Here is a 23,125-nt window from a genome sequence, read left to right as displayed (position 1 = left end):
TCTAAAGTTTTTATTTTTTTTATTTTTAATTTGCCATTTGATGTCAGAAGCCAATGATTTCTTCCTACCCAATGCGCCTGGTGCCCTGCAGATCCCAATTACATGTTATCTTTTCTCCATCAATCCACACATCTCTGAGGGTGGCATTTGCTACCCTTTTAAAGTGTTAAAATAACATTTTACTGAAATAACACAGGTTCACAGCTCGTCGCTTCCTTCCACTGAGGCAATTAATTTTCAAGGACTGGCTTTATCCATGGCTCCATTCTTTCTAAAGAGCTTCATTTATTTTTAAATAAGCACAAGTAGACACTTTATCAAAAGGAAATTCCCAGTTTGCAGATTGATAGCTGAACCTCTAATAAACACATACAGGAAAAATAACTGAATGCATGCCATAAACCACAATATATTATAAATGTATTTGAGGCCTAAAAATAACAGATACCTCACAGCTCATCAGAAGAAGAAAAAAATGTACAAAAAGTACTTCTTAATTAAAACATGGTAACTTTTTCTTACTGATATTATCCTCACTCTTCTGTTTATAATACAGATTTCTAGTGCCTGTGTTCAGATTTGTTGAAGAGAAAGTTAGTAATTAGGAGAATTAAAAGAGCTCCTTAAAATTACATTTCTAAAAACTTAGTAATTGGAAAATAGTAACTAGATGCATGAAAGTCCTGTATGTTCAGGAACAGAACCTTCTGAAATGAAAACAATGTTAAATGAAGCTGAAGGGTATTGGGAGAGCTTCCTTCCTAAGTTTTCACATGACGTCCCTTTAAACAAATTTTAGCTGATTCTGTTTCTTAATTATACCCAGAAAAGGCTGTTAATTACAAAACAATATCACTTGTTTTTACCTTCATATCTTGACTGAGTCTGATTCTGTTTCGCGTATTTTTTTTTTATTTCAAACAGAGGTGACAAATTATGTTAATTGCTTACCCCAGATCCTAATAGCATTTCTTTCTTGCAGTCGCCTAGTTTATCGTTGTGCTTTTGTTATTTTCACTCATTTAACAGAGCTGTCTTGACAGATTTTATTTTCAGCAAAAAATACCCAGTACAGAATGTATGCTGATAGCAAGTTCAGCATTTAAAATCTCCTTCATTTCTAGCAAAGAAAAAAAAAAAAATTTAAACCACTTGTAGTGAATTGCTTTCCCTTTATTAGGATGAAGAGACAGCTTAACAAATACTTATTAACATTTAAAGGGAGGTAGAGATTTGGAAAATAAAAACTGAAAAGTTCAAGCCATAGTGATAATTTAAATTATGTTCTATTTTATCCTGCTCAATGAGGGTCAGTGGCTGTCCTAAGATCTCTCTGCCTAGACAATTACTGCTTTCACCTGGCGAAACCAGCACTCAATTTTGGCAAGCTAGTGTACACTGGAGAAGCGTGTTTTTGACCAGTAGGGGACAGCGGTGACTTTACCAGGTGATCCAACTGGGGAGCTGAATGTTCATGAATTAAATCTGAACAGGAATACTGTGTTTCAGCTCCATAATATTGATGACATGTTAATACACTAAAACTTTCACATGCCAACCAAAACTTAAACTTAAACAAAAAACATAACTCATGTAACTAACATGAACAAAAAAAGTACACAGATCTATAAGCACCTTCTGCTGTATTTTCAATATCCACCTGTCCAAAGCTGATTCAGGAGACATGCACAGTATTTATTTTGAGCAAGTCCATACCTTGCTAAAAGTCCTGGGGGTGTTCATTAATTATATTCAAAAACAGTAACAGTACAAGTTGCCGTCAGCTGAGAAAAAAAAAAAAAAAATCACCAGTGCTAACTGTCTTCAATGGGGCGGACAGCTAGTGAGGCAGAACATCACTTCAAATAAAATTAGAATAGCATTATTCAAAGATATTGGATAGGGGATATTTTAGGTACAGCACATTTCAAGAAATGAAGACAAGATAAGTGATGTTTGGATACCGCCTGCTTCATCTATTAATGAAAATACAGATGTAATGTGTACAATATCCACCAAGAGGGATTAATAATATATACAGTATACTGCAAGTGTATCTTTGATGTCTTAAATATAATAAACCAGAGGGTGAGAACACAAATGCCAGAAACCATCAGTATGACTCCCTTCCCTAAAACTATCAAAAGTACATCCATTTTTTTAAATTTAGTCATCACCAATTATGTTTTTATATTATTTTCTTCCCAATTTAGTCATGCCCAATTATTTTTAGGCTCAGCTCACTGCTTCCACCCCTGCATTGACTCAGTAGGGGTGAAGACAAATCTTTACACACTGCAGACTCACTATGCAGCCACCCAGACCTACAGCATCAGAGGACAATGCTGAGCCAATTGTGTACCACACCCTAGGAATTCCTGGTCACAGTCATCAGTGGCATAGCCTGGATTTGAATGTACAATCTCCAGGCTAGAGGGCACAGCTTTACTGGATGCGCCACTCGGCAGCCCTAAAGTAATTCCATTTCTGGTTGTATCCAACATTAACCATGAATTTTGCACCAATACCACCTGCTAGATCCTAACATGTAACAGCTCATATAATAAACAAAACATTATCCAATGCCACTGAAACAATGTTACCTTATTAATTAAGGTAATCCTTCCAGTGTTATTCGCAAAGGTTGATAAAGGTTCTTCTTCCTTGCCACAGCTAATACAAAAGCAGATGAATTGCCTTTTCATGTAATTCTCCATTGTAACAATGGCAAAGAACTTGCCAAAAAGAACCACAGATGAACGCCAATATTCAAAGCTAATTATCAGCTATGGCACACATGATTAAGATTACGATATCAGTTTCACAACCAATTTTATACTGGTAGAACGTTTAACCGGCAATAACCTTTCTTGACTGCTAAGAGTCTCAAAAAATATTTTATATTTATAATTTTCAATAAAAAAATATATTGAATGACAGTATACATAAAAGCAAATGCATTTCAGTATTATTACTAAGAACTTTTTATTACCGGTATGCATAGGAAAACGTTACATGTTTCAAAAGGTACTTCGTAATTTAATAAAAAATATAATACAGTAATATTTAAAGTATACACAGTATATAAGGCAAGCATCTGAATATAACAAAAACATCTGTGGACTCACTTCATATTGATCAAAATGATTCCATATTATAAGACATAGAATGTTGTAAAGTCAAATAAGCAATCTCATTGGTTAGTAACAGTAACAAAATATTTACATCATAAAACATTTTTCTTGCATAATTAAGGTTAGCATTAGTTTGTGAAAACAAACAGTTATTGAACACAGGTAACATGGTGAAACAGTATAAATGATATTTAAGTATTTTATCTAAAGATGGCTTAAATAAGAATAACAACCTTTACTGAAATTGCCTAAGTATCTTTTGAATTGTACAGAATGTGAAAATGGTCACACCAACTTTCATACAAAATGAAGTCTTAACAGCTGGTTTCACAGATCCTGCTTAGCATGATTAGCTTACCCAAGGTGATACTAGTTTGAGATGACTCTTTGAAACCAGCTGTATATTTTAATATAAACTTTCACCATTAGAAAAGTGACAGAGAATCACAGCCTAGAATCCCTGAGGAGACTTGCATTCCACTGCTTCAGGACGGCAGCGTGGGATCGGAAACACAAGCCGATTTGACTCCTGCTCATAAGAGTAAATGACATGCTGTGCCTCACTGAGATTATGAATCCTGCATGGCTGTTTTGTCATAAAGAGAAAAATAAATGGACATCATCATCTGGGCAAAAGGGGTATTATTTTTATTGCATACACTGGAAATCCTGCAACATTTTAAGAGGCAGCTGGCAATTTACCACCCTTTGACAAATCCCTTTCAAACTGGAGTACTAAATGAATACAATATGTCAGCTTGATGGATATAGTATAATATTTAGTTTGCATAATAATCCAGTATTACAGTTTCAAAGGAAAGACTTTGTAAAAAGACTGAAACAAACTGATCCATATGGTCCAATCTTTGGAATTGTGTACAGTTGGTGCCTTTGGAATCAGCTAAGCTTCAATTTGGGTTTTGAATGACATTTTTTTCAATAACAGAAGACTGGACCTGATCATAGCACTCTGAAACCCAATGCATAAGAGAACCTTGCTAAACATTGCACTGTGAGCTTTAGGAAACTGCAAGCCAGCATAAAACATAGGACAAAGAAATCTGAATATGATACTGTGGCAAAGTGCCCACCTCTGTGTGTATTTTGTGTTATGGGTTGTGTTTTAATGTTGGTGTATATTCATTGGTACATGGGAAATAAACGGGTCTGTGTAACATGAGTGTTTAAAATGTATATTTGTATTTAGGCACGAGGATTGCACAGCACTTGAGAGTAAAAAGTAATAATATGTGAGCACAGGGAATTGCACTTTATTAATTCACATGCAGTTGTACCGCGACTCCAATTGAATGATTGATTAGCAGTCGACATAGCATTCACATACTTGGGGGTTGTGTGTTCGGTGAATGGAGAACGGGATAGGAGACAGAGGTAATGATTGTGATAATAATAAGAATAGCAGTTAAATATCTGCTCACTGTGTTTTTCTGTATAGTCCATTTTGTTTGTCTTTTTGTTTTGGAGACGAGTGCAGTGTCCTGTGTTTTTTTTTTTATTTTCTGTTCTGTTAATTTATTTAATGTTGAGTGATACCATTCGCTCAGCTCCACCAAACTCCACCTCTCTTGTTGTTTATTTCCTGTTTCCGGTCTGACATCAACAACTCTGGCCGTCTTTGTGACACGTGGTGTCAGAACCGGGGTTACAGGCGCCTCCTAGACGCAGACCAGCGCAAGAACCTAAGTTTTTGAGAAAAAAATAAAATAAAATTGGATTGCAAAATAAATTAATAAATAAATAAATAAAATGGAATGGAAGGAGGATAAAGATGTGAAGGACAGGAGTGTCACCTAATGGCCAGACATCCATGGCGATTTAACAAACCATCACCGGGGTGCCTCCTCTGTGACCAGGACCATCTGTTCGCCAACTGTCCCTTCTGCCACTATGAAGAGGAGGAGGAGGAACCAGCCCAAGAGAGGAAGGTGAGGAGAAGGAGAAGGGGGAAAGGAAAGCTACAACAGCAAGAGGAGGTCAGGGACAACGGCTTGAAGGCCTTTTTCAAGTGCCTTGCGGCGGAGTTGTGCCCCTGTTGTGGGGTATATGGGCACACGTTGGCCCTATGCCCCATGCAATATGCAGAGGGGGAACTAATGTCCAAGTGGGAGGAGCCCGTGCGTCCAGCGCCCAGACGGGGGGACCGTGAGTGTCCAGCGCCCAGTCGGGGGGGACCTTGAGTGTCCAGCGCCCAGACTGGGGGACCGCGGGAATCCAAAGCCCGAGGGAGTGCCGCACCAGTCCCCTGCAAGAGAAGGAGAGCTGCACCAGTCTCCTGCAAGAGAGGGAGAGTCGCACCAGTCCCCTGAAAGAAGGGTAAACTACAAGCCGCTCCTACCACCACCGCTTTCACCACCAGGAGCAGAGCAACAGGAGCTGCCTCTGCCTCCACCACCTCCACTGGCAGGAGCAGAGCAGCAGGAGCTGCCTCTGCCTCTGCCACCTCCACCAGCAGAGGGTGAATGCCTGCTGGGTCCCCATCCACCAGCAGAGGGTGAATGCTTACTGGGTCCCTTTCCATCAGCAGAGGATGAATGCCTGCTGGTATCACTTCCCCCACCATCATGAGGAGAGGAACAGGAGCTCCCTCTTCCTGCACCAGAAGGACCAGGAATAGATGCTGGTGTTCCTCAGCAGCCCTTGCATAGGCTGCTGAGGGAAGCACGGGGAAGAGCCGCCCGGCCGCGGTGGCAGAGAGGGGGGCCAGTGCCCAATCCCCAGCCTGTCCTAACTTCCTGTCTCGATTCGCCCAAGGATGCCTGCCTCACTTCGCATTGTTATCTGTTCTTGAACTGCCCCGATATCAAATTGTACTGTGTTTTGTGTTGTACTGAAGTCATTATTGTATCTTGCTCTTAATTGTACTGTAATTCATGATATGTATTTTTTGTACAACAATTGTAACCCCCCCCCCCCCCCCCCAAAAAAAAAAAATGTAAATAATAATAATAATAATAATAATAATAATAATTCTGTTTTATTTTTTCATCAAAAATGGGAAAAACAACATGTGTTCTTTAAACAGATTCAAAACTTGTGAAGAATATACAGGGCTTACAGTATTTCTAAGATGATAGAAAAATTTTCCCGACAACCACCTAAACACATACTTTTGGTTTTATAAATGTTAGCAGTAGGATTTGCTCATTTTAACAAATGCTCCTTCATGCTCCTTGCTGTGTTTTATCAGCAGCATCCGATACACAAGAAAGCAATCCTGTTCAGCAAAAGTTTGTCATTCCTCAGGGTACACTGAACTGTCTGCTGTCATGTCACCAGTCATTTAATTCACTGTACTGTGACTAATACCTCTCTGTGACAGAATAGCATCAGTAATGAGACCAGAGTCAGAAAGCTGCAGGGGAAGCACTGTGTTCATGTTTATTAAAAATTACACAAACAGAAGAACAATGAAACTTGGCACAGTAGGCAAAATAATAGGTTAAATAAAACACAATAGTCACCTTTTGTTTAAATAAGCTGCTTTGGATGGTCCAAGCTTGGCCATGCCTTCACTGTACACTATCCAAAAACTCCTCCCAAACTCCTCCTAACCCCCTCCCAAACCCCTCCCAAACTCCTTCCACACTCCTTCCAAACTCCTTCCAAACCCCTCCCAAACTCCTTCCACACTCCTTCCACACTCCTTCCAAACCCCTCCCAAACTCCTTCCACACTCCTTCCAAACTCCTTCCACACTCCTTCCAAACTCCTTCCACACTCCTTCCAAACCCCTCCCAAACTTCTTCCACACTCCCTCCAAACCCCTCCCAAACAACGGATCAGGCTCCCTTTAATACCATTTGGGTGGGACTTGATATATGACCAATTAAAGAATCAAGACCCAGCCACATTCCACACGTGGGTTCGACAGGGACAGAATTAACCTCGTACCTGCCAAACTTGTACAAAATAAGAAATCTTTAATAATACCCCATAACCAAACCAAACCAAACACTGCCTGTTTATTACATTAGTTCTGTGATGATATATTTGTGTTCTCCAATGAATACATAATAATAGTAAATAATAACAAATCACATATCATAAATCAACCAATCACAGTGCACTATTTGCAAAAGGTCCAGTACCCCTTACCCTGTGTGCAAATGCTAGTTTGTGCATAGAATACCATTCCTAATCCTAATAGTCAAAAATGAAAACAAAACAAAAAAATAAAACACACACACATATGGGGTACCTTTAAGAAAAAAAAAAATACAGAAATGAAATTACTACAATCATAAAGCTAGGGAAGTTTGCCTTGCATTCTTATTCCCAACCCTGCTCATTAGTTGTTGTCTTGTTCCATTATCAGACATTGTATTTGTTTTATTTTTTTAATCAGGTCAACCAGCTTCTACAGGTTGTTTTTCAAACGGGTGGGCAGATATTTATTAGTGTCATCAAGTCGCTTGTATGTGGTTTTATTTGTTAAACTGTTAAAACTGAAAATAAGTTAAATATGTATCCATGAATATTTAACACTATCACTTCTAAATATGTGTATGAGTTGGGTCCTAAGGGAAATGGCTGCCATGTACAGTACTCACTCCTCTAATGAAAAGCTTGGCTGACTCCCTTGCTTGTCACAACGTATCAATGTATAAAGTTTTTATTTTCATATGGTGCATATTTGTTTACTTCTCTACTCCTTTCAGTTATCAAATGCTCCCTACATATTGCCTCAAATACATAATGTGCATGTTGGTCAATCTTTATTAAAATAACACTTTTTGTGATTACGTATTATTGTATTATTTATATTTCCAGTAAAATTACAATGAAGACGACACATATATCAGTGTCCTCATAACAACAAACAATCATGTAAATCATATGCATATAATAGGTTAAATATTATATACAGTACATTTGTGTAGACAAATAATGATACTAATATATAATAATCTGTCTACCCAGTACAGTTGTTTGATAAAATAACCATGCCTTTGCAGTCAGGAGCTTGACAGCGGTGTAAGAAAGACCTCGGAAGACAAAGGCCAACCATGCATAAGCTCACCGGGTGACCTGGCCAGTAGGGGTCACTGAAGAGCAGTGAGAAGAAGCAGTCGATTTTGTCTCCCGAATCTGTGGCGATGCAAGACAATGCAACTCCCTGAGGGATCCCCTGCAAAGACCGGCAACTTGGCACTGCCAGGACAAAATCCTGCGCTCCCCTGACTATGTCTTATCCTGAACACACCATGCTCTTTACTAGCTGAGCCACTCTGGGATCCTTTTGGGGGTTTTTTTGTATTTTTTGTATTCTTCGACGACCAAAATTGTTGCGATGTTAAGGATCTAGATTACTTTAATAAGTGTTTTTTTATTATTATTATACACTCTGGGATAGTGATATTTACATATTTAATACAAGTTTAGTTTATTACAGATACTGCCCTCTTGCAATAACTTCTTAATATGCATCATTAATATGCTTATTCCCAATGACACAGTTTCTATAGGAACATTTGAGGTGAAGGACAAAGTAATACAGCTTACACCTAAGAGGATGCTTTAGTCTCGTCTTTGATTTGCCATGTTCAGTGAAAACATTTTTGTTCCAGTGGCTCTCAGATGTCAAGGTTATGAATCAAGTTCTGACATGCATGGAAACGATATAGTGACAAAGCTACTTTAAATGTCTTAAAATTAGAAAGTATGTAGTAAAACATGTCTTTTTATAGAACAGTGGTTCCCCTTATTTGCCAATAGGAATTCTTACTGAGGACTCAATGTGGAATGTTTTCATCCTTAAGATTTCCCCCCCTTGATTATTTTTATAAATGATAGGAGCTGACATCAAGGTAGTAAATTATAACAATTCTAAAGCTGGCAATTTTAGCCAACTGGAGTTGGAGTAGAACAGTCATTATCCCACTGGCAGCATGCAAAATCCTGAAAGACTCATTGTAATGGAGGCTTAGTTTTAATTGTATATAGGGTTTGAACTATTTGATTTTAACAGATATTAGAAAAACGACTGAGTGCGAACAGCCAATCAGCTTCCAGATCTAGTGGGCTTCTATTTTGCATAGATGCACGCTGGAACGTTGAAGTGCTTAACTGAATTATATTTTAAAATCACACGTATTTATGGTCGAAAAAAAGGGAATTTGTAAGATTAGATGTTGTTAAGTGCTGATTAACATAAATACCAGCTTTTTCCCTTAACATTCTAATCTACAACTAATCTGATAACATAAAAAGCTACTAAACATACTTTCTGATGCTGGTCAAGAGACAAGTGAAATCATGTCTGTGACAGGACACCATAATGAAGGCTCAATTCACAGGGACTGGATAACAAATTAACAGGGAAGACACAATTGATCCACAATTCTGTCATCAGCTGGATCCAAGCAGCACCCTCCCACAAAACCAGCCATTTCCTCAGCAAAATGTTACCTGCTCAAACATCAGAAGTTCAAGATAAATATAGGTTTTAAAGTTTTTTTTTTCTTTTTAAAGAATTGATGTAAAATCGTAATTGCATAATATAGTTGTGGCAGGCTGGTGAGTGGATAGAGGCCCAGAGAAGGTCTGTAGTTCAAAAAAATAACTATTTTATTATAAATAAACACAAAAATGAAAGGGCACAAGGGCCAAAACAAAGCAATTTAAACACAAATAAAGCAAAAATACACTCACAAAAATAAAGGTTTCCAGGCTGGGCAATGCCTTCACTGGATTCAAAAATCACAAACACCAAAACACCAAAACACCAAAACACCAAAACACCAAAACACCAAAACACCAAAACACCAAAACACCAAAACACCAACCTACTTCCTCAGCTCTCTCTCCTAAATGAAAAGCAGAGGCCTCCTTTTATGTCAGGTGGCTGGGCGCTGATTGATCGTTAATTAAACTAATCATCTAATCAACCCCAGCCACCTGAACACAATGAACCAAGGCAGGTAGGGGAATTTAACCCCATCCCTGCCAATTTCTAAAGAGCAGAGCTGTGCTCTGCCACAATAGTCTTGTCATGGGAATGGAGCACCGAACACTTTGGAGCTTTCTATCAGTAAAATAGGACTAGTATGGACCTAGTTGTTTGCAGAATTTTTCAATGTCTATAATGTTAAAAATATATTTATTTGTATGTTGTGTTTTTCTCCTTGCTGATACAATTGGGATAAGAATCCTATTAACATTAAAATAATTTGCCATTTTGCTGAAGCTGCATTTTTGTCTCTGACTTTGCATTGCTAGCTGTAAGGACCGTTTGGTAGTATGCATCCAAGTCATGTTTAAGTTTACTGAAATTTCTATGTGCATGTGCATAGGCCCATCGTTATGGAGAAAACAAAATACTTGAACATTCAGGGAAAAAATTAGGCAATGGAAGAAATGTATTCCTTAGACATTTTAGTGAGGTTCCAACACAATGCAAAACATTTTATTACACATTTAGTGAAGACATGGCTGGAGTTTATTCATTTGATAGAAATGGTAGTGGATAGACACCATTTACAGTATATGTAGTATCTACTCAGACCAGAATTAACTTCCTCATAATTTATCCACACAAATATATATTTATGCACGTATTGTGATGGTAAAGGAAAAACATTTAGATTTTGTTTTATGGTACGCTTATTTGGGTCTGTACCGGTTCATCCAGCCTACAACCTACCCCTTGTATAAAACAAACAAACAAAGTGATAAATATTCCTGAAGACTCTGGTGATAAAAACACAATGAGCAGTGATATTCACCAAATCCTCTGCTTCACTGCAACTACATCTCATAATAATTTGTGACTGTAAAAACAATGCTAACTTAAAATGTAATTTCCAATTAAAAGAAAAACACTGAGCAAAATGGTCAATGACATTTCAAACTTTTTTTTTTCTTTTGTTCAGGCACTATATCATCTTTGATATTGTAGTGTAATATATATATTATATATATATAATATATCTATATATAGATATATTATATATTATAGAATATATATATATATATCAATGTTTTATATATATAGGGTCAGTGTTCATGACTCCACCATCAGAAAGACACTGGGCAAAAACGGGATGGCAAAAAAGTAGCAAGGCGAGAACCATTGCTCACTATGAAGAACATGAATGCTCATCTCAAGTTTACCAAAAAGCACCTGGATAATCCTCAAGAGTTGTGGAACAGTCTTCTATAGAGTCAAAAGTGGAACTTGTTGACCAACATAGGCCCCATTATGTCTGGCGAAAACCAAACACTGCATTCCACAGTAAGAACCTCATACCAACGGTCAAGCATGGTGGTGGTAGTGTCATGATTTGGGCATACTTTGCTGCATCAGGACCTGAATGACTTGACATCATTGAAGGAACCATTAATTCTGCTCTGTATCAGAATTCTACAGCAGAATGTCAGGCTATCTGTTCGTGAGCTGAAGCTGAAGCGCAGCTGGGTCATGCAGCAAGACAATGATCCGACACACAAGCAAGTCTATATCAGAATGGTTGAAGAACAAGAAATTTAAAGTTTTGGAATGGCCTTAGTAAAGTCCAGACCTAAACCCCAATGAGATGTTGTGGCAGGACCTGAAACTAGCAGTTCATGCTTGAAAACCCACAAATGTCACTGAGTTGAAGCAGTTCTGCATGAACGAGTGGGCCAAAATTCCTCCACAATGCTATGAAAGACTGATCAATACCTAAAGGAAGCGTTTGGTTGCAGTTATTGCTGCTAATGGTGGCGTAACCAGTTATTGAGTCTAAGGGTTTGATTACTTTTTCACATGGGGGCATTGGGTGTTGCATAACTTTCTTTAATAAATAAATGAAATAAGTATCAACATTTTGTGTTATTTGTTCACTCAGGAACCCTTTTATCTAATATTAGATTTTGGTTGAAGATCTGATAACATACAGTGTCAAAAATATGCAAAAATGTAGAAAATCAGATAGGGGGCAAATACTTTTTCACAGCACTGTACATCAATGTTTGATATATATATGGATTGATATTTTATATATATCGAAAGTCTCTTAGTAGTCCAACTGAAAGCCTAATTCAAAATATACCAGTATATATTAATTATTTATTATTTGTTCATTTAAAAAATATGCAATTTTAATAACGTTTTGGTTAAAATGAATTTAGGCTACATGTATTACAAAAGCAAGTATCAGGACCCCGCTGAGCTTACTAACAATGTGCCTGCTCCAAGTCAATCCATATATCAAACATTGATGCATATACACACGGACAAACCGTTTGGCAATGCCTGTTGATATATATATATATATATATAATTATATATTATATATATATTATATATATAATATAGTATATAACATGTACTGTCTCCAGATTTATTTTCACAGACATTCTCAGTTTTCACTGCTTTGAAAAGAATTCCAAGCAATTTAGGAATATGAGTTTGTATCTGAGTGATAATTTAACTTTCACACATGATGCTTTCACCTGGTAGAACAAGTGGTAAATATTTATAGTTGCATAATAGCAAAAATCAAGTTAAAGCCTTCTTTAACAGCTGCCTTGTAGAACTCTCATAAATCATAATTGCATGTGAAGTTTTAATTTGGTAAAAAGTAATTTACGAATCATCATTCATCATTGTGCTCATTGTTTTTGTTTTTCAGAACATACTTCTTACTGTTTCACTGTGCTAGTTTGTTTTATTCATTCCCTGTTCTACTTCAAGCATTTAGCATTGCCATGGTTGCTTAATGTTTCTGTTGAACCATGTTTTTGAGATCCCATACAGGTGAATCTATCTATTTCGATTGCACAGCAGGTTCAACAAATTCAAACATTTATATGGGCTTATTCACCACATATTGGGACATATTTTCAAAGTGTTTACTCCATTTTAATTATTTTTTGGAAAAGAGAAAAAAATCATGTTAGTGTTACAAAATGTGAAACGAAACACATTGAGAGTGCTTAAGACTTGAAATATACAACTAAGTTGTTTGGTCCTAGTTTTATAAAATAAACAGACTTTTCACTGCTCACCAAAACAGGAGTTAATTAAAAACTGCAGAAAGTGCTTTGAAAATATGGCCCTTTTACTCTTTGTCCAGAGGAACAATCACATTATCATAGCATCTATCTACACGTAATCACAATCTTAACACAAACTTTTTTTTTTTTTTTTATCCAAACCTTAAAGTCACTATGAGATTGCAAAATGTATATTCAATATCCCCCACCAGGATGATTAAATATATAAGAGACGCTATGTGGAAGCTCCTGGACCATGGACAACCTACTAATTAGTCACACCAGATCTTAATTAGACATACCCTAGAGGCCACTCCTTGTAACAACTTGTTAATAGTGGTTCTGCTAATAAACAGCAAGTACTAAAATAGCTTATACAATGGAATTGTTATCTGTAATGAAAGCTGCTATGAATACACATTTTATTCAATACATGTAGTTATTCAGAAAACAGAGAGGGAATGTGCGATGTGTCCTTTAAAATCATGTCTTTAAAAAACTGTAGCCCAGAAAAAAAAAAGAAAAAAAAAAAGGTCAGTGCAAGTTGTCGATGCTACCTCTTTGTGTTGAGGCGAATGGTTTCTCACATTGCTTCTGGCACTTTATGTACATTATTTATTTACACATGTAAGCCTTGATGAAAACATGGGACCTGAATACAAACAATTCAATAAATAATCAATGTATTCATTAATATTAGTCAACCCAACACATCTGCATTGCTATCTTTAGACATGGCTTACAAATCTTTATGTATGTACAGTGCAGCTCAGGACTGAAATATATATTTTTTGCAGGGCTAGACAGGATTTTATCTGAAGCCCATCTGAGTTTCTTTCTTTCTTTCACATGATTTAGATATGCATTTTCAATTGAATGCTGAGATAAAGCCTAGTGTTAATAGAATAAACTGTGGATAACAAAGTGTTTGATCCTAAGTATAATAAACTAATGTTATACTTTATTAACCTTTGTATTTCTTTCTTTTACACAAATAGTTCTGGATATGAGGGCACCACTAAGGACCACATACAGAGGAACAAAGGCAAGCAGACCAGTTAAGTGCAATAATACACATTTTATTTTTATACAGGATCATATTATATACAGTTAACATTTCCCACTGCCACCAATGTTTCAGTGGTGCAAATACTATTAATAAAAACCATAATACCACAAGCCAATCAATACAAAAGTAAGAATTTAAACCAATAAAAAGTATTTGTAAAATAAATGTCTCAATGTTTAAACAAAGTCTTGCTCAGATTCAGTTTGCCCGTATCCAGTATAACAATCCTGTTGGTTCAGAAAGTGAACAGATATGTGTATGAACAGAGTGTATGACGCATCTCCATTGACTTACAGTACCCTTCCTCTCCATTTTCCTCTCTACCCTCTCAGTTCTCCTCTGTCCTCACTGTTCTTCCTTCTCCTCTCTCCTATCTGCCCTCTCCGTTCTTCGGTCTGCACTCTCCTCTCTGCGCTCTGCGCTCTCCATTCTGTCTGCCCTCTGCCGTCTACTTTCTCTTATGCCTTCTGCCCTTTCCTTTGCACTCTCTGCCCTCTCCATTCTCCTCTCTGCCCTCTCCGTTCTCCTCTCTGCCCTCTGCCCTCTTCCGTCTACTTTTTCCTCTGCCTTCTGCCCTCTCCATTCTCCTCTCTGTCCTCTCTGTTCTCCTCCGCCCTCTTCATTCTCCTCTCTGTCCTCTTCGTTCTCTGTTCTTCTCTCTGCCTTCTGACCTCTGTGTTCTCTGTTCTCTCCGTTTACCTCTCTGCCCTCTCAGTTCTCCTCTCTGCACTCTCCATTCTCCTCTCTACCCTCTCTGTTCTCCTCTGCCCTCTCTGTTCTCCTCTCTGCCCTCTGCCCTCTTCAGTCTACTTTTTACTCTGCCTTCTGCCCTTTCTGTTCTCCTCTATTCTTTCCTCTGCCCTCTCCGTTCTCCTCTCTCCATTCTCCTCTCCATTCTCCTCTCTCTGTTCTCCTCTTCGTTCTCTCTGCCCTCTCCATTCTTCTGTATGCACTCTGCTCTCTTCCATCTCCGTTCTCTCTGCCCTCTGCATTTTGTTCTCTCTGTCCTCTCCATTATCCTTTCTGCACTCTCCATTCTCCTATCTGTCCTCTCCGTTCTCCTCTCTACCCTATCTACTTTTTCCTCTGTCTTCTGCCCTTACCATTCTCCTCTCTGCCCTCTTCATTCTCCGTTCTTCTCTCTGCCTTCTGACCTCTGTGTTCTCTTCTCTCTGTTCTCTGTTTTCCTCTCTGCCCTCTCAGTTCTCCTCTGCACTCTCCATTCTCCTCTCTACCATCTGTTTTCCTCTTCCCTCTCTGTTCTCCTCTCTGCCCTCTGCCCTCTTCCGTCTATTCTTTCCTCTGCCTTCTGCCCTCTCCGTTCTCCTCTATTCTCTCCTCTGCCTGCTCCGTTCTCCTCTCTGCCCTCTCTGTTCTCCTCTTTCCGTTCTCTCCGCCCTCTCCCATCTCCGATCTCTCTGCCCTCTCCATTCTTCTGTCTGCACTCTGCTCTCTTCCGTCTCCGTTCTCTCTGCCCTCTGCATTCTCTGTTCTCTGTTCTCTGTTCTTCTCTCTGCCCTCTGTGTTCTCTCTGCTCTTTTCCTCTTTCTATCCAGTTTTTATAGGCAAGTCTAATACAATTGATCTGCTACATGTGTGCTGAAATGCTGCACCTGGAGGTGACTGATGGTGGCCTGTTCTTTAAAAGTCAATCTGTATTCCAGTTATCCCTCTTATAACCCAGTGTCAAAATAAAAAAGCAACAGTTACTAACACAAATTAAATAATCAAAATAAAATAAAATAAAATAGTGCCCAACAAAGCATAATACACAACAAATCAAGCAATACACATACCATAAATCAAAACCAGTTATTTTGTCAATCTACTAAGTAGTGAATTCAATTAAACATACACCTTATCTTTGGAAACAGTTGTTGACATTTACATCAAGAAACATGGTGGTACTAGATTCCAATGCTAAACTGATTTAAGGTTTTGTTGTCATATTTTGTTTATATAAGTTGTAATGTTAAATCACTAGGATTCTGGCAACACCAACAGTGGCCAAAAAGGCAGTTACACCTTTATTTGTAGTCAGTCTGTCACTTGTAGAAAATAAGCCTTACCTGAAAACAGTGTCATTTGTTTTTGTTAGATCTCATTTTGTAATCTACAAATCACACTGTTACAACCTGCTGCTATGCGTGTGCAAAGGAAACAAAGTCAATCTGGCAATTCAGGTGTTTCATTTATCACAAATGATCAAACAAACACACACCATTGCACCTTATCTACTTACTAATACGGTACACTGGCCCATGTCACAGTACCAGTACAATAATCACTGTAGATACATTTATGGAAAAGAAGCTGCCTGGCCTCTAAGATCTGCATTTTAATGAGTGTGCAACACATTCCTGAAGAAAAACAAATCCTATCAGGAGACAAATCCTGGGAAGTGTCATCTGGAAATGATAGTGTAAGCACATGCTCCATACATAACAGAGCAATTGCACTTACATGACTTCTTGTTGAAATCCTTATTTACCACACAGTGAGATTATTGCTGTAAACCAGGAAAATCAGTTAAGCCAGACTGGAATATCAGAAGGTCTTTACAGTAACACAGAAAAATATTAATCCAATTATGCACAAGTACAAAAAAAAAAAAAAAAAAAAAAAAAACGGATTACTACAATTAAGCTAGACAAGCACTAGACTGTCTTCATCGACACTTTGGTCAAAACAGCCGCTGAGTGAGGAACACTTCAGTAATGTCCACACCCGCTATCATGTCACAGTGATATTTCTGTGTGACTGTTGCTGAATAATTGTTTCTTACATTCTCAGTTTTGTTTTGGCATTTCAGTATGTTTCTGAGTCAGTATCAGTTAGTAAGTTAATTTCATCATTTAGCCATTTTCTCAATGGACTTTAGGATTGCAGACATTTAGAGGCAGAAGAAAGTAATTTACTGTTGACAAGTTGAAGGAACCATTGTTATGAATTCTTATGCCCCCCCCCCCCTCAAAAAAAAAAAAAAAAAAAGAAAATCAGACTACCATAATCCTTAGTATATAGCATCACTGTTTTAATAATTTAAGAAGCATTACATCAGTCTATACACAGGATGTGTGTTATATATGAGGTGTGCAGTATTCTTGGTGCAGCTGACAGCTGGTGTTACAGTCAAGCTCTAAAGAAAGTTTAAAGACTGAGTGATCATACTAAGTATCTCCTCTCTGCCCTCTCCATTCTCCACTCTGCCCTCTCCATTCTCCAAAGTTTAAAGAATGAGTGATCATACTAAGTATAAGTCAATGCAAATTTTTACAAGGGAAAGTTATACAAGAGAGGGTTAATGCAACTGCTGAGTCATGTGCAAAATGCAATGAGTGCATGTTATATACTAATAATTATGGTATATAATTTGCCCATTTTTATTTCTAGAAAACAGAGGTTCCATTCCTGTACTATAACAGCATTGAACATACGAAAAGTACTGCCATTTATCTCAGACGTAATACATGATACATTACCCTCCCACATGATACTGATTTCATTTCCCATGTTTTGAATTTATTGCATTGCCTAGATAGCAAGCTGGTGTACTGTCAGAGTAGCATGTGATTAAGATCCAAATCTATCTTGGAAATTGTGTGGGCAAGACATTGTTGTATATAAAAATGTGAAACACAGTTTACCAAAGAGAACTAAGAGAAAAGTTTTCAGCAACTGCTCAGGCACGGACATAATGGAAGGATAGTGGCCATGCTTTTAAGGAATATACACATAGGGCTGAATTTACATTATGAAAGTTTGGCATTGATTTTATGTATCATTTTAAGCCATATCAATTTGATCTGTAATGTTGATCACTATGACATTTTACGATCTTAAAAACATTTTACAAGAAGAAAACCCTACATGATTCATGATAGGATCTCAGTATAGCAAATTTAAATATAGCAAATTGTATAGCCAGTACACTCAATAGAGATTATTACCAAGATTAGAGATATCAAATTCAATAAGGATCAATAATAGGATGCCATATTGTCTTGGCATTATTGATTAACAAATTATGGGTTATTGTGCTAATATATATTGTCTATTTATATTTTCATTGAGTTTGTTGGCCCCTATTTATTGTTTTATATTTATTTACACAGAACTATACAGAAAAACTCCACCATTGTGTTAAATTGTTTGAACCAACTGAGTCACCTTATTACTTAACTTACTGCATTTCAAATTAAACTGTATATTTTCTTATCAGTTTCTTTTAAAATGGGTATTATATTATTTTGTTTATCTTAAAATATCTTAATAAAACAAAGAATTAACTGCGTAATGGTTATATGTTGCTTAATTGTAAACAATCTTAAAATAAATTTGGTAATTGAAATACAATTAAAAGTCAGTAGCTATCCACCTGGCAACAGCATTGCAGGGTGTCCTACTGAGAGTAGCCCCCGTAAGTTGTACAAGTATTACAACATACAAATAAATACTAAATACATAAATAAATAAATAAATAAATAATCACATGGCGGAGCAGCACAGACATGTACAGGAATCCTTGTTATTACAAATTCGGTTTATACAGTAATGTCACTCCCAACGTGAACAGGGACTGAATGCCAACATCTAATACTGTAGCAATGTCTGTTCCCACAGGCAGGCACCTCACACTGGGCGAGGCAATCCACACACAGGCGGAGGGCAGGCGCTACCTCTCGGGATCTCTCGGGATCTCTCGGGACCTCTCGGGATCTCTCGGGACCTCTCGGGACCTCTCGCACTGCAGCATAGCACCGATACCGCTGTACAAAAGAGCCGGCTCCTTTGCAAGGAGTGTATATCGGGCTTATGTCTCTGTATGTGATTTACCTACCAGCCCTGCTGCTGCCTTCCCCCATGTACGTTACAATATAGAGACCCAGGACACAGAAATTGAGTTTAAAGTACTGACATGATATATTTAATAAACAAAAAAAATAAATAAAACAAAACAACTAGCTCAGTTTTGAGCCCTAACTAAACACTTTTCAGGAGCTAAATAAACCTGACAGTTAAACTGTTTACCAGTTAAAAACACAGTTATCTTTCAGTGTCTGCTCTGCAGCAGAGTACATCTCCTGCTTCCTTCTACTCAGCCGACCATACCGTGCACCTGGTTCTAATTTACAATTACTTCCAGGTGCAGGGGATATAAAATAATTAAACAGTTAAACAAAATGTGAATATGCCCACTCTCGGGCTTTTATGTATGTATCTCGGCACGCTTACCTGACCTCTCGCCGATTATCAGTCAATAAAACTCGGGAATGATTTGTGCAAATCCAGCATTAGTACTTATCGGACTGTTTAAGCTTATACCTGCAAATGCCTTCCACCCATGTATTTTGTTCACATAGTAATCAATAGAGAGTTCAACAGGACACACAGACATGAGTTTGATGTTAGTAATTTTGATATACAGAACATGTTTTATACAGAGAGGCTATTAACCCCCTAAAACAAAACAACTTCAGGTGCGTAGCAGGGGACCCCTATACATAATGAGAAATTCAGTTAACATGTTTAAACAAGCCATGTGGAATTCATCATTATAAGCCCAGAGGTCCCTATTTAACTTCAGGCTGCAGGGGAATTAAAAATAAATATTCGGTTAACAAAATATGTATCTCGACCATTGGGGACCTGTCGAATATGCATATTACATGTATATTTACTGATAATAATGATGTGAAGAGCTAGCTAGCTATGCTGGCTGTGTATATATATATATATATATATATATATATATATATATATATATATATACACACCCGCATGATATGGATTTTCAAATTCAGTTAAATTATCTGTGCTTTGTTGAAAACCCATTTACATCAAGATAATTAATTCCATTAATGCAACCCTTCACTTCTAATGGCACAGTATTATAGAAGGCACATTGAAAAACTTTGAAGTCTGGGAATATATAAATCAGAGAAGGCAAACTTGGCAGATGGAAGAAAAACAACATGATTTATGAATAAGGTGTAGGTGCAGAGTGTGCCAGCTGCAAAAGGTTTATTCAGCTCTGAAAGTAACCATCATAATAGGAGTCATAATAGTACAGAAGAGCCTGACTCATTAGACACACAGCTGCATTGCTGGACACCAATGACATTACTTTAAGTGTACAACGTGTACCTACTTTTAACTGCAGGAGTCCGTCTCGCAATGACTGTGTGTCTCTTTCTATGAAAACAAACACTGGGATGCTATAACATGTACTGCATATCATCAGAATTTCACAATATGTTAAACTGTAAATGCTCTGCCAAACAGCAAAAAACTAAAACATAATAATAATAATAATAATAATAATAATAATAATAATAATAATAATAATAATAATATTGCACTGTATATAGCAACACACACACACACACACACATACACATGCCGCATTTTAAATCTCTTGTAATAAATGAACAAAACACGTTTATTGTCTGATTAAGTATTGCTGAAATGGCTTTTGGTGGTTTGCAAATATTTTTGAAATGGCTCCTTATGTGTATACTCAATTTAAACTTCACAGCAATACAAGAAAAGCCATTATCAAATCCATTTACCGGAACACCCAAATGGAAACAACTTCACGTTTCACATTAAATTAGACACTGTTGCTAATGGAAATACCGAATATGTATGTCTAAATAAATGTTAAGAAAGATTCTGCCTAAAAGACTGCATTGGAAAATGTGAAACAATTAAACTGTCTAACACTGTTAATACAGGCCTGTTCCACATGATTCCTTCGATATAACACACACATAAAACGTCCCATTTCTTAAATTAACCTGTTTGCCGTTATTCAGCGCCTGTCAGGCGCGTCAGGTCTAATTTATTTTCACACAAGCTTATTATTTTACACACGCTGTTTAAAAGTCATTTTATTTGCAATAAAACAGGTTTAAAAGCCCCTGCATATCAACAAGACACTCAGTACTGCATCTCCAGCCCTGCCCCACCCCTTGTTTGCTGTATTTATCACATATCTCTTCATAGCCGTGCAAACTATTTTGAATTACAATATACCAGTTATTGCAGTTGATCTAGTCATGGGTTACTGTACATACAGCTGGAAATGGAATATCATTGTGATTGATTCTGAATAAAATGCATGGCTGTGAGTCAATGGTTTCCTGGATGTTATCTTTGTCTGTCCACACCGAAACTTCAGAAAGGGGCTATTTAGTCATTCGGGACAGGGAAAGGCTTAGAAATAGATTAAAACTGTATATGAAATGATGAGTGATCACAGACCCCAGAGAAAAGCTACTGAGGATGAGGTGCTGAGCAGAGCTTCAGGCCATTCTGTTTAATATGATAAAAGGATAGGTAACACAACAGGGAAGAAGGTTACATGATAGATTAAAGCAGTGACCTTTCAGTTATCCACCCCCTCCTCCTGTACAAAATCCCATATACTCGAACAGGTAAGTCATTTCTTTAATTGACATGGTCATTTTTTTTTCTTTATTATTATCCTGCACCTAGGACTTACATAAATGAGAATTCTTCTGCTAAATAAAGCTCTGCCAATAGCAGAGATCCTGTTAACTCTTCTCAGACTTTTTACTTTTTTGTCAGAGCTCATACCACAAAAAAAAAAAAAAAAATTGAATACAGTAGAAGTCGAAGCCTGGTTTACATTCTGAATATCAGTTGCCTATAAATTTGACAATTCCAGATGTCGAAATAGGAATGTGTGAATAGGGTCATGTTCAGATGTCAATTTCATGTCTCCTCTGTTGATTTGCAGTACATACCAAGGGAGCCACAGAATTAAAATATTATTCATCTTGGAGTGGATATATATATAAAAAAGTGACTCTCGGTTAATAGTTTCCACAGTATTGGTAACTATATGAACATTATCTTTGAATAAAGGGGAAAGGTAAAACACTGCTAAAGTCCAAACTGGTTCTTTATCTCTTCAGCTTAAGAACATAGAAAGTTTACAAACGAGAGGAGGCCATTCGGCCCATCTTGCTCGTTTGGTTGTTAGTAGCTTATTGATCCCAAAATCTCATCAAGCAGCTTCTTGAAGGATCCCAGGGTGTCAGCTTCAACAACATTACTGGGGAGTTGATTCCAGACCCTCACAATTCTCTGTGTAAAAAAGTGTCTCCTATTTTCTGTTCTGAATGCACCTTTTTCTAAACTCCATTTGTGACCCCTGGTCCTTGTTTCTTTTTTCAGGCTGAAAAAGTCCCTTGGGTCGACACTGTCAATACCTTTTAGAATTTTGAATGCTTGAATTAGGTCGCCACGTAGTCTTCTTTGTTCAAGACTGAACAGATTCAATTCTTTTAGCCTGTCTGCATATGACATGCCTTTTAAGCCCGGAATAATTCTGGTCGCTCTTCTTTGCACTCTTTCTAGAGCAGCAATATCTTTTTTATAGCGAGGTGACCAGAACTGCACACAATATTCAAGATGAGGTCTTACTAGTGCATTGTACAGTTTTAACATTACTTCCCTTGATTTAAATTCAACACTTTTCACAATGTATCCGAGCATCTTGTTAGCCTTTTTTATAGTTTCCCCACATTGTCTAGATGAAGACATTTCTGAGTCAACAAAAACTCCTAGGTATTTTTCATAGATTCCTTCTCCAATTTCAATATCTCCCATATGACATTTATAATGTACATTTTTATTTCCTGCGTGCAGTACCTTACACTTTTCTCTATTAAATGTCATTTGCCATGTGTCTGCCCAGTTCTGAATCTTGTCTAGATCATTTTGAATGATAGGGTACCTTAAATGCTGAAGAAAGACTTGACACCAATAAACAGCAGGACACATCAGATGAATGGCTAGAGAGCAAGGTGAGTGGACCCTGAGGAGACACCACAGAACACAAGGTTCAGGTTCAGGTAAGGGATAGAGGGATAAAGATACAGTGGATGAGATA

The sequence above is a fragment of the Polyodon spathula genome, chromosome 22 (genome assembly GCF_017654505.1).
Source record: "Polyodon spathula isolate WHYD16114869_AA chromosome 22, ASM1765450v1, whole genome shotgun sequence".
Taxonomy (NCBI): domain Eukaryota; kingdom Metazoa; phylum Chordata; class Actinopteri; order Acipenseriformes; family Polyodontidae; genus Polyodon; species Polyodon spathula.
This window is presented reverse-complemented; position numbering follows the sequence as displayed.